At 36.1% G+C, this 12,958-nt stretch overlaps 1 protein-coding gene across 11 annotated transcripts in view; it reads right to left on the bottom strand.

Moving 5' to 3' along the window:
• The window catches only part of DYRK1A (dual specificity tyrosine phosphorylation regulated kinase 1A), a 148,390-nt gene that overhangs the window by 73,208 nt on the left and 62,224 nt on the right, over nucleotides 1-12,958 (bottom strand). Inside the window, exon 1 of one of the 11 annotated variants that reach the window (XM_072806959.1) lies at nucleotides 5,599-5,622. The exons of the other annotated variants lie outside the window; for them this stretch is intronic. The gene's annotated coding sequence lies outside the window, so the exon portion shown is untranslated. Of the gene's footprint in view, nucleotides 1-5,598; nucleotides 5,623-12,958 lie in introns of those variants that run through there. 11 annotated transcript variants of the gene reach the window in all.

The following is a 12,958-nucleotide window of genomic DNA, read 5'->3' as shown; positions in this document are numbered from 1 at the left end:
CAAGAGTCTATGTTCCTTTGACTATGTAGGTAAATCAAGTATATATGCCTAGGGAAAGATTTTAAAAATCAGGTGATCCCGGAGTGGCTCAGTGGTTTGGCGCCTGCCTTTGGCCCAGGGCATGATCCTGGTGTCCTGGGATCAAGTTCCACATCAGGCTCCCTGCATGGAGTCTGCTTCTCCCTCTGCCTGTGTCTCTGCTTCTCTCTCTCTCTCTCTCTGTGTCTCTCATGAATAAATAAAATATTTTTTTAAAATAAATAAATAAATAAACATTAATAGATGTTAATTTTTAATTGTTTCTAAACTTTGCAAGGCTGTAAGACTGTCCAATTAACTTGTCTAATTTAACTTGGCTCTTGAATAAAAGACAGAACAATTAAAGGGGTAAAGTTTATAGACTTGATACCGACATCTAAATTCACCTGAATTTTTTTTTTAAAGATTTTATTTATTTATTCATGAGAGACACAGAGAGAGAAAGAAAGAGAGAAACAGGCAGAGACACAGGCAGAGGAAGAAGCAAGCTCCATGCAGGGAGCCCGATGTGGGACTCGTTCCCTGGAACCCAGGATTACACCCTGGGCCAAAGGCAGGTACTAAACCTCTGAGCCACCCAAGAATGCCCCACATGAATTATTTTTGATGCCATCTTGTATTTCACTGCTTTAGGGCCAGAAGGGAGGGTTGAAAGAAAGTTAAGTAGGAAGTCCTATGCTTTAACCAACAGACACAAAAAGGGAAAAACACTGGCTGCCTCAAAACAAAATGAAAAAAAAGCCAAAGAATATGAGAACTATAACAGTAAACTTGCAGCTCTTATTTTACGGGAATGATAACCAGCCTGACTGGAAGCCTGGGCACTGAAACAGCTAAAATATTGGAGGCCTTGATCAATCAATGTGACTACTTACATTAGACAAATGATAAGATCAGAAAGATTATTTTTATCCAACTGCTATCTAGTCCTCACACTAAAATGTTCTTCTTTCCTATTACTCTCCAGCTATTTGAATCCTAAGCCATATTTAAAACCTTAACACAAGTTCTATGGACTTCTTCTTTAAGCCTTTCCCAGATTACTCAACCCATTTCCTATGTCCCTGTCCTTAAAATGCCTGATTTTTTCCCCTATACTCCTCTAGACAAAACCTTATGCCGCTTTTTGTATAAATATCCTGTACTTTCACCTAACTTTGCAAGTATTTATTCTTTACCTTTCATGTTTCATGAACAAAAGCACTGAGTTTTTTTATTTCTTACAAAATCTCCCAAACATTACCCAATAAAGATTTCATGTAAACCAAAAATAATATAGTATAAGCAATAGTTAAAATATCTGACTTAAATTAAAAAGGTAGCAATAGCAGGAGGTGGTGAATAACACCTGATCTTCCATCTGAACAGAACATGAACCAGAATCTCAAGTTTATGCTATTTGCTAGATTACATGTGCAGTACAAGATAAACGGTGCCCAAAAGCTTGCACCTATTTATTAAAAATAAACATGTACCTTTATAAAAGGTCCAAAGTATGAGAAAAATCAAATATGCTATTAGTGAAACGGTACTATTTCTAATTTGGAAAAAAATGATCAATTTTACTGAACAAGGTTTTAGAAAACCTGTGCATAGTTCTGTTACTTGAGTTATATTTTAAGAGACAAAGCTAAAATATTTCCCTTTTATATTCTAAAGTATTTAATTAGATAAAGATTTTATACAACTTAACTTCTGTAATATAATACACATATTTTGGCTACAGGTATTTAACAGAGCAATTAAATCCTTATTTCCACTTCTGTTCTAAAATCCGCCTGCCCGCAGTGAGTGGGAACTGCTGCAGATCATTAAACACTCATTTATCAATGTCTCTCACCAGGCAACACAATGCAGCAGAACAGCGCACGGAAACCATCCTGAACCCCAGCAACAGCGGCTAATTAGCATAGCCTACCACTAAACCGACACCATATGATTGGAAGTGTTAGTCGGAATGCTAGCCAATCAAACTAGGTTATGCAAATAGCCTATTTTAGTTGCCAGGGCAGAGCTACTTCAATTGTCCAATAGGAAAACAAGCAATAAACAAGAAATGAAATTGAGCTTTGTCACATTTTCAAGTTGCTGTTAACACTTTCAGGTTTAGAGCAAAATTAGCAGCAATTGAAAAGGATTAAAATCATATTTTACCTTCGACTCCAAAAGCTATCCAATGGTAATACACCCACAATACAGTTAAAGTAGTGTGTTTTGTTGTAATTTTAACTTTTTACTATATAGATATGAGTTTTTCTAACAGAAGCTGTGATCAACATTTCAACTTCTTCCCCACCTACTCAAAAGCAAGCATTATGTAAATATCTTTCCATACATTCAAATAGATTCTCAAACATTAGATTTTAGAGGAATCCTACAAAGCATATTTTTTCTATTATGGAAAGACTAAATAAAAGGTGGGCATACCAGAACACAGGGGTTGCTGGCAGTCTTAAGCTTTGTCATAATGAAGAGAAATAACATTTTGTTTCCAATTATCACACGTTAACATATAACTTCAAAAATAATTTTAAAACAGGGCAGCCAGGGTGGCTCAGCGGTTTAGTGCTGCCTTCAGCTCAGGGCCTGATCCTGGAGACCCAGGATCAAGTCCCACACTTCGGGCTCCTTACATGGAGCCTGCTTCTCCCTCTGCCTGTGTCTCTGCCCCTCTCTTTCTCTGTGTGTCTCTCATGAATAAATAAAATTAAAAAAAAATAATAATTTTAAAACAATAAAACCTAAATTAAGTATTAACCTATAGGGCTTATGCAAATTGAGACCAACTAAGACTTATCTCGGAACCAAGTTCAACTAAGATACAAGAATAATATAAACATTATATTCATATGTAAATTTGCTAATGAATAAAACATTAAAGAAAACCTCTGTCAGTATATACTAACAGCTATAAAGATAGTTTTAAAGAACATCAGTGTTCAGACAATTCTTAGTGGTTGAGAGAATTTCTTTAATCTCACATATTCAGAGAAATGCTTTGAAACATGTCAAGGAGACAGAGTTCCCATTTGTGCCTTATAATTCTATCTTCATAAAAGATACAATTTTATTTTAAAATAGATCAACTTGTCCCACCTATCCTAGCAATTATCTAAATGCTAGAAATTATTCTAAATGGGAGTACTCATCCCACACCGAGAATTTAGCGATTTTTAAAATGTTTTTCCACCCAATGTTTGTAAATGTCTCTAGAAAGACTTCCAACATTTGTAAAATATACTGAATTAAGACACACAGCAGATTTTGAGATCAGACTGAAAGAAAACAGCATGTTGGTCCTCTTTCACTGCAAATTATCTTCCCCTTTAAGAAAACTGAAGCCACTTTTCCACCATCTTCAAGCACCCACTACCCACACACCTGTCTCCTAATTTCTTCTCATGTTTTCTCTATTGAAGGATTCTGGATGAAAACCACTTAAAGTCCAAAGAAACCAAACCAGAGTCAGCTTCTTAGAGGAGAAGAGGGATCAATAACTGAACTTTAAAGCTGAAAGAAACCTTAAAAATCATCTAATACTATTAAAAAAGAAACCATACTTTAGAAAAATAATGCATAAAAAGATCCAACAGAGAAAATCAAAACCCTCTCAAACTATCTCCAAACAGTATCTATCAATAATCAATACATCAGTAAGGTATCAATAAGCATCTTGGTTTACTGAACCAAGTACATTTAAATATGCTTTCAAAAAAGATTAGCTTGGAATCATTCTCCATGCCATCACCTGCAAGCATCTACTAATCAAGACTTAAGGCCTGCAAATCACTTTAACCCAGAGCATTTAATACATTTCCTGAAAGACTCAATCTCCATTTACTTCAAACTTTAGGTATCATTTGGTGTGTTTTTTAACTACTTAGAATGCTTACGAACCTCCTTTAAAACTAAGGATAGGCAGCCTCAGTGGCGCAGCGGTTTAGCGCCGCCTGCAGCCCAGGTCGTGATCCTGGGGACCTGGGATCAAGTCCCGCATCGGGCTCCCTGCATGGTGCCTGCTTCTCTCTCTGCCTGTGTCTCTGCCTCTCTCTAGCTGTGTCTCTATGAATAAATAAATAAAACCTTAAAAAAAAAAAAAAAAAAAAACTAAGGATAAAGGCAAGAAGAGAAACAAAAAGGAAAGATTTTTAAATCAATTTAATTCACACTCTTATCACCCCTGGGTTTCTACTATTCTAGCTAGGTCTCCCAAGTTCAGGCTTCTCTTATTCGCCCCATATTGATAAAGCAATCTTAAGCTTGTCTTCCAAACAACAGCAGTAAATAAGGCATTTTTCCATGTAAAGAAGGACTGTTTCCTGGTCCACCTCTTAAACAGTCTTCATATCACAAAATATTCCCATCCTTGGAAGGGGAAAAAATTAAAATCTTGGCACTCTTATTTTCCTTAGGGACCTAGACGCACAAGGAAACATCATCTGCTTGGTGACAGGTGCTCCAGGATAAAACATCCTGAATTCAAATGTTTAAGTTTCTCATCAATTCTTTTTAAAGCTGCTTATATTGTGGCGTTTAGGAAAGGGTCAGTGAGTATCACTATTAAAATCTGAAATTAAACACTTAAAATGTTTAAAAATAATTAACTTGAGGGCAGCCTCAAGCTTAGCAGTTTAGCGCCGCCTTCAGCCCAGGGCGTGATCCTGGAGACCCAGGATTGAGTCCCACGTTGGGTTCCCTGTGCGGAGCCTGCTTCTCCCTCTGCCTGTGTCTCTGCCTCTCTCTATGTCTCTCATGAATAAATAAATAAAATCCTTAAAAATAGTAATAATAATTAACTCACTAAATAAATCTTCACTACCTAACATTTATATTTTAGAATTCCTCGTAAATCAGTTTTCTAAGTATATAAGTAAATCATTAATTTCTTAAATACAGTAATACCAATTACATTCTTCCTTATAAAGAAGAAAAATATTTAGAATGAATAGCTGATAACCTCTCAGCTGCAGTTAATGATGCTCTCAACATATATATAGATAAAACAGCCTCTACCCTCTCAGTGTCTAACAGTCCATTATTATGTCAAGTAATAAATCATCCAAGATGATCTGAAATGACAAATCATACTATACTGATTTTGTATTTTATGGAGATACACAATGTAGCTTCCTAGTTTTGGAAAATGGCAAGTAGAAAGAAACATGTTTTCATTTTCTTTAAAGCCATGTAATCTGGAAAATATTCAAAAAATTTTAAGAAACTACTTCGGTCAAGTTTGTAAAACCAAATTCCATTAAAATAAGCTTGCCACCATTTTGTTTTGCTCACCATCCTTTACAAAAGATTAATAAGCGCAGTAGGTTATCTGTACTCTCCAATTTAAGATTAGTAATCCTGCTTTCCCCTTCCCCTCCTTCTCAGAAATCTACTTATAAAAACCGAGGGAAACTGTTATTTAAATCTGTATTACAGATATAAATTTTTAAATCTTGGACTGTTCTTTACTTTTGTGGATCAACTAATTCAATGTGGGGTATGGTCCCATCTTCCTTGAAGAAGTAGAAACAAAAAAAAATCTAGAACATTATCAATACTCACTGTTGTACGTTAAATATATTTTTGCTCCCTCATCCAGGTATTGTAGATATACAAAAGTTGACTGATCAAGGCTTTATTTAGCTGTTATCATAATTAATGCACATTGCATTAATTAAAAAAATATTCTTGCAAATGAACTTGGGGCTTAAAAACCCCTTGCTTGTGCTTATCAAGGCAATAAACTGAAAGTTCCATCGTTCTGAAGCGCTTTCACCTTAAACTGAATTAACTATTTGCTTGTCAATTTCCATCTCCTATGAAAACAAAAGGACAGATTAACACATTTGGGGAGTATATTTAATCTGACTTAAGAAACAAACAATAGGAAAAATTCACTTTTTTAAAGTTTATTTTTAATAATGTCTATACCCAATGTGGAGTTTAAACTCAAGATCCAAAATCAAGAGCTATATGCTCTTCCAAGCCAGCCAGGTGCCCCTAGAAAGAGCCCTTGGGTGGGAAGCACCTCAAAGAGATAAGGAGCCCTCTTCCAAAAATCAAGGTAACAAGAGGTTATGTGGCTGTCCATGCGGAGGTAAAACATGTAGACAGGTCACGGACAGATAAAAAAACTTCTGAATAGAGCCCAAACCAAAAGTCACCAAAGCAGAGACTGAAGTTCAATTGTTGACTCTCAAAAACGCTGCTTCTCATATGGGTAACTTTTAAGTGCTACACTTAAAGTATACCACTTAAAGCAGGATAAGTTTTACTGAGACCAAAAAGGCCACCTACCTAATATATACAGCTGACCTCTGAACAACATGGATTTGAACTGCAGGAGTACATTTATGTAGGGTTCTTTTTTCAATAAATACAGTAGAGTAGTGTAGATGGAATTTTTCTTAGGATTTTCTTAGTAACATTTTTTCTAGCTAATTTTAAAAATATAGTATATAAAACATACAACATAGAAAATATGTAGCAATCTACTATTTATGGTATCTGTAAGACTCCTGGTCAACAGAAGGCTATTAAGTTAACTTCTTAGGGAGTCCAAAATTATGCTTGGATTTTCCACTGCTTCATTCAAGGGTCAACTGTGTTACCAGAATTCACAAGTAAACAGAGAATCAAGAACAGACATAATTGGAGTAGTGCTTGAAAAAACCCTTTTAGACCACCGGCAAGAGAAGGAACCAACGCCACACCTTGAAGCTCAGTTTCCTGAGGTGGGAGAAGAGGGTGCTTTTAGAGCACTAGAATATTTAGAGGACTAAATAGACTAAGCATATTTGTTCGTATCATCCACAATATCCCAAAATAGCAGTAAACAGTCACAAAACTAAAATCAACTAAATAAAGCATAGGATAGGGACTTAAGAGTGTGAACCAAAGATTCTGACAGATGTCTTCAAGACAAAAGGCCAATGCAATTAGGTCAAAAATCAAAGGAATGCCACACCTATAGTTGAAAGCTGGCACCAAAAACCACGGCAGAAATGACAAGTACCGTTCCAGGGGAGAAAGGAAAAGGAGTAGAAGAGAGAGAAGTTGGCTAGACAACTATCTGCTTCATGGTCAGTCCTCTCCTGATGGCTGTAAGAAGTACTCCCTGCAGTCAACACACAGCTCCAGCCACTGAAACACAGTCACCCCCAGGCCAAATCCAGAGAAATGCCCCGTGAGGATGCTAAGCCACATGCCTAGAAGAGCTAGACAGGCAACAGCAGCAGTCCATAGTGCCAGGACCCAACCCACACTCACTACACTGAGGCATACCGGTCCAACGGCTCACCACAAACACCAAATCCCTAAGCAGTCCCCTTCACTTGGGAGAGAAGCTAATAGTGGCAGAGGAAGTTCAGGCTCTTGAGTTGGGCAACAGGGGCTCAGAGGTATTTATTATTAGAATACTGTAATAAAAGGATCATGCACAGACCAAAGGTGACAAGTGTCATAAACAGTAACTCTCATCTGAGACTTTTTTTTTTAATTTTTATTTATTTATGATAGTCACACAGAGAGAGAGAGAGAGAGAGAGAGAGAAAGAGGCAGAGACACAGGCAGAGGGAGAAGCAGGCTCCATGCAGGGAGCCCGACGTGGGATTCGATCCCGGGTCTCCAGGATCGCGCCCTGGGTCAAAGGCAGGCGCCAAACCGCTGCACCACCCAGGGATCCCTCATCTGAGACTTTTAAAAAAACTTTCTTGTGAAAGTTGAATGCATACCAACTCATACAGTATCACACAATTAAGTCATTTCTCGAAATCAACCAGCACATTGCAACACTACACTCAGTCCAGGGTTAACATTTCTCCTATGAGTGGAACAAACTTAATGACACAGTATTACATCTCCCTCTCTATAAGTCCTAATAGACCATGTGTTTTTCCAGTACAGTTTTTTTTTTTTCAATATTCAAGAGAATCTCAAAACAAAAAGTAGAACTCATATTAGTTAAGGAAAGGTGTATAACTACATATATTTATATACATACAACATAAAAGGAAATGTCTGAAAGGTCAAGTCTGAGGTTGGAAGAAATATAAAAGGTACTAAAACCCTCACTGCATATCTTGGGAAATTAAGAGAAACTGTCTGAAAGTGATGGGTCAAAAAGAGGGGTTTAAATCAATTTTATAAAATTGTAATAAGAATCTACAGAAAAAAACTTTAAAAGAGGAACAGAAATTGGCAAGAAGTGAAGTAGTGTAGAGAGCTATTTGATTTCATCTTTTTGGGAGGACAGTTTTTTTAATAATAAAACAAAGTTATAAACACATTACTATATTTAAAGCGACAAAGGTAACCAAAGGAAGAATTTTTAAATTCTAGATTAAAAGCAATTTTAGGAGTGACTGGTGGGTAGCTCAGTCAGTTAAGCATTTGGCTCTTGATTTCAGCTCAGTTCATGATCTCAGGGTTGTGAGATCCAACCTGAAGTGGGGCTCCACAGGGGAGGTGGAGCCTGCTTCAGATTCTCCTCTACCCCTCCCCCATGTGCTCATGTGCACACACTCAAAAAAAAAAAAAAAAAAGGCGATTTTACCACTAAGGAGATAATAAAGTAAGTTTTACTAACATACACTTGTAAATCGAGTAATTAATGCTTTATATGGAAAAGTACAAATATGAATTTATCATGTTTGCAGAACATAGCCTGAAAAATACTACTTCTAGTAGAAGGAAAGAAGGCTGGTTGTAACGAGCAGATTAGAGAAACAGCAAGCACCCAACACTTTTTTTTTTATATAACTTTATACAAAGCATAGGTTTGTATTAGCAAGATATTTACATTTTCAAGGGTCTGCTTTTTGAGTACTTGATTCCATTTAGTATATTCCGCAGATGGTGTGTAAAATTTGTTTCTCACTAACCTCTAACAAAGACTCATTTAATGATACAAATCGCTACACTTTTTAAAAAGTCGGGAACTATACACAGGTCTTGACCAAACTAAAAAAAGACCACAAAGTAGCCTGATGTCAATCTCTAAAAGATAAGGGGGCGGGAAGAAAGCTAGAAAGAGGGATCCCTGGGTGGCGCAGCGGTTTGGCGCCTGCCTTTGGCCCAGGGCGCGATCCTGGAGACCCGGGATCGAATCCCACGTCGGGTTCCCGGTGCATGGAGCCTGCTTCTCCCTCTGCCTATGTCTCTGCCTCTCTCTCTCTCTCTGTGACTATCATAAATAAATAAAAATTAAAAAAAAAAAAAAAGCTAGAAAGAAGTAAAACCTTAAATTACACCTTTGAAGGAACTGATCTACACTATCCAAACCTTAAACAGTAGTAACTTTTTACTTCAGCTTTCTTAGTTGGGGCTTTCCTTTTCAACGATTTTATATCTTAAAGCAAATCAAAACTTATTGCTTAAAAATATTTTGAAACAATAGCCAAACATGCCCATTTTTTAAAACTACAAAAACCAAACTCCATCAAATTATTCCTAGAACCAGAGGCACCTGGGAGGCTCAGCAGTTAAGCGTCTGCCTTTGGCTCAGAGCATGATCCCAGGGTCCTGGGATCAAGTCCCACATAGCGCTCCCCTCAGCAGGCAGCCTGCTTCTCCCTCTGCCTATGACTCTGCCTTTGTGTCTCTCATGAATAAATAAAATCTTTAAAAAAAAAAAAAGTATTCCTACAACTAAAACACGTGTTTTATTTCACTAGAATCTATAATTCAAGTCACTGTCAATGATACACATTCTCCACAACTCATACTTAAGAACACATTCCTTTTTAAAGCAGCAGTTACTTCCACAGACTTCCCAGAAATGCTAATACAGATAAGCTTATTTTATCAAAACCAAAGAATAAATTATTTATGAAGCCCTTGGGAACACCCTTAAAAGAGGAAGTATAATACAGAAATTAAAAGGTCACCACCATCAATAGGTTATTAACAGGTTTATTCTCATTTGTTCAACAAACATTTGAGATTCTCTTTTGTCCCAGGTGTTAAACTAATTTAAAAAAGACCTAGTTTCTCCATACAGAAACTTTAAAATCCTGTATAAAATGACACTGTGACAAAAAGTTTAATTGAAAATTAAAACGCAGGGCAGCCCGGGTGGCTCAGCGGTTTAGTGCTGCCATCAGTCCAGGGCATGATCCTGGGGAACCGGGATCGAGTCCTGCGTCAGGCTCCCAGCATGGAGCCTGTTTCTCCCTCTGCCTGTGTCTCTCCCTCTGTCTCTCATGAGTAAATAAATTTAAAGAAAAAAAGAAAGAAAGAAAGAAAGAAAATTAAAACGCAAACTGGAAAATGTATTATTAGCAATAAGTAAGCAGGAACATACTGGTTAAGAGTCTGGAATCACGCTCCTGGTTTGCATTCTAGTTCCATCCATACTAGGTTTGTGACCTGGGCAGGTGACCTCCTCTCTGACTGGGCCAATCATCGTGCCTATCTCAAAGTTACCATGAAGAGTAAAAGAGCTGGCATTATAGTAAGGATTTCAATAAGGAACTCTTATAAATTAAAAAACAAAACAAAACAAAACAAAACAAAAAAACCCTGAAAGAAATACCAGCAAAGAATATTAAAAGGAATTCACAGGACATATGAATAACATAAAACATATTCAGTTTAATACTCAAACAAATACAAATTAAATATTAAGTTGTGTCTATCAAACTGGCAAACATTTTTAAATACTCAGGATTTTAGAGTATGGGAAAAGTCTGATGTGTAGCAAGTAGAAGCATAAATTGTACTTTAAAAAGATACCTGAAAACATGTATTAAAAATCTTTAAAAATGTATGTATCCTTTAATCCAACAACTGCAACTTTGAAGAATTGGAACTAAGGCAATAAATCAAAGAGGAACACAAAGACTACACAATAATGTTCACTTAAACATTATTTATGAACTAATTAGAAACAAGAGGGAATAGGTTAAATAGTAATTGATTTGTAGAATACTAATTAGCCATTAAAATGATGCTATAAAAGAATATTAATGATGGAGAAATGTTTAAATTTTGAAAGATTATATAAGAAGTAAAATACGATCCCAATTTTGTTTCTTAAATATGGTAGGAAGGAGCCATATGCATATAAAGCAATAGGCAATATATACATATACCAAAAAATTATAATTATTATGTGAATGTTACAGAATTACTGGGGATTTTCATTTTCTTCTGAACTTGAATTATTTTTAAGTAAAACTAGGTAAACTGGATTGTAGTGGTGATACCTACACAACTGTGTGAGTTCAATAAAAATTCAAATTTACTCATAAAAATAATAAATTTTACAGTGTGTAAATTATATTTCATAAAATGATTATACACACACATATGCACACACAAAGCTTATACAAAAGATGAGGGACTGGAAAAAGTCCCTGCTCTCAAAGAAAGAAAAACATAACAAACATGTCACTTAATGAGGAAAAAGCTTAACTATATCTCAGGCATCTTTCAATAACAGATCTGTGTAACTACAACAAGATATCTTTCTACTATATACAAATAAAAATGGATGTTATACAATCATTTCATTAAATATGAAAAAGCAAAATGTTCATTTTGAGCTAACTTGGTTGCCAGAAAAAAACCTTTTCCCCTCACATTTTTTTCTATCTAGTAACCTGCTCCTGGAAATGCTTTCTACCTAATTCCAGAGTCTAAATCATTGGCCACAAAGTGGCATAATCCTAATGTCTAACAAATAAAACAGCCATTCAACACAAGTTTTAAATTATGTAAATGAGATACAAATTTGAATGGAATGTCCCTGATAATACAAGCATAATAATAAAATTTGAGACAATATGCCAATTTCTCAAATACAAGAGAAATTTAAGAAAATGCAAGTCCCAAATATGCATAAAGAGTACAGTAATAATTGGATGGGGAATTATAGTAATAAAAATAAAAGCACAAAAAAATAAAAATAAAAAAGCACATCTCTTGGGCAAGTGCAATGTATGCATCCTGCACTCCAGGTATTAGGAGGTATTATTATCATCATTATGCTTCTTAATCTCCAGAGGAAGAAACTGGTATTAGGAGCTTATACTTTGGTCTGATGGTTAGTTCTATATTAATTAATTATTAATATCATACCCCCAAATCTCTTCTATTTTCCGTTCTTTTCATTACATGTCTTGAAGTGAGAAAAGTATGCCCTGATTCCCCTACTTAAAAAACACAACAGAAATTTAATTAGTAACTTCTCCCTCCTACTTTTCTTCTTCTCAAAGCATCTGTTTTGAATATCCTTTCACTCCCCATTAATAACTGTGAAATAAACAGCAACTTTCTTCTACTTTTATTTTTCTGGTTATTGGTACTGCACCTTCACTGCAGAGTACAGGCATTACAGATTACATTTGCACATACCAACAATTTAAGTTCCACCAGCATCTGTGTAACGCTTCCCTGCATCTTCCTGGTTGCCAAAGTTGACTCTCTAGTAGATTCCTCAAGAAGTACTCAAAGAAACAGAAGTTCTCCAAATTCATACTTGTGTTCATAACACTTTGTGTTTATGCTTTAGTCAATTTAGCTGGATATAAAACTCCAGGTTCTCTTGTTTTCCTTGAGAATACTAGGAGTTACTCCACTGCATCTGGCATAAAGTGTTGCTCTCAAAATCAGATAATCCAATATTCTTTCCCCTTAATAATGACTTGACCAAGTCTTTGCCTAAATATCTTAAGAATCTTCTTTTCCTTCAAGTTCAGTAATTTTTTTTTAAATTTTTTTTTTTAATTTTTATTTATTTATGATAGTCACAGAGAGAGAGAGAGAGGCAGAGACACAAGCAGAGGGAGAAGCAGGCTCCATGCACCGGGAGCCCGACGTGGGATTCGATCCCAGGTCTCCAGGATCGCGCCCTGGGCCAAAGGCAGGCGCCAAACCGCTGTGCCACCCAGGGATCCCAAGTTCAGTAATTTTTAAAGAA

Source organism: Canis lupus, chromosome 30, assembly GCF_048164855.1.
Source record: "Canis lupus baileyi chromosome 30, mCanLup2.hap1, whole genome shotgun sequence".
Taxonomy (NCBI): Eukaryota; Metazoa; Chordata; class Mammalia; order Carnivora; family Canidae; genus Canis; species Canis lupus.
This window is presented reverse-complemented; position numbering and strand designations above follow the sequence as displayed.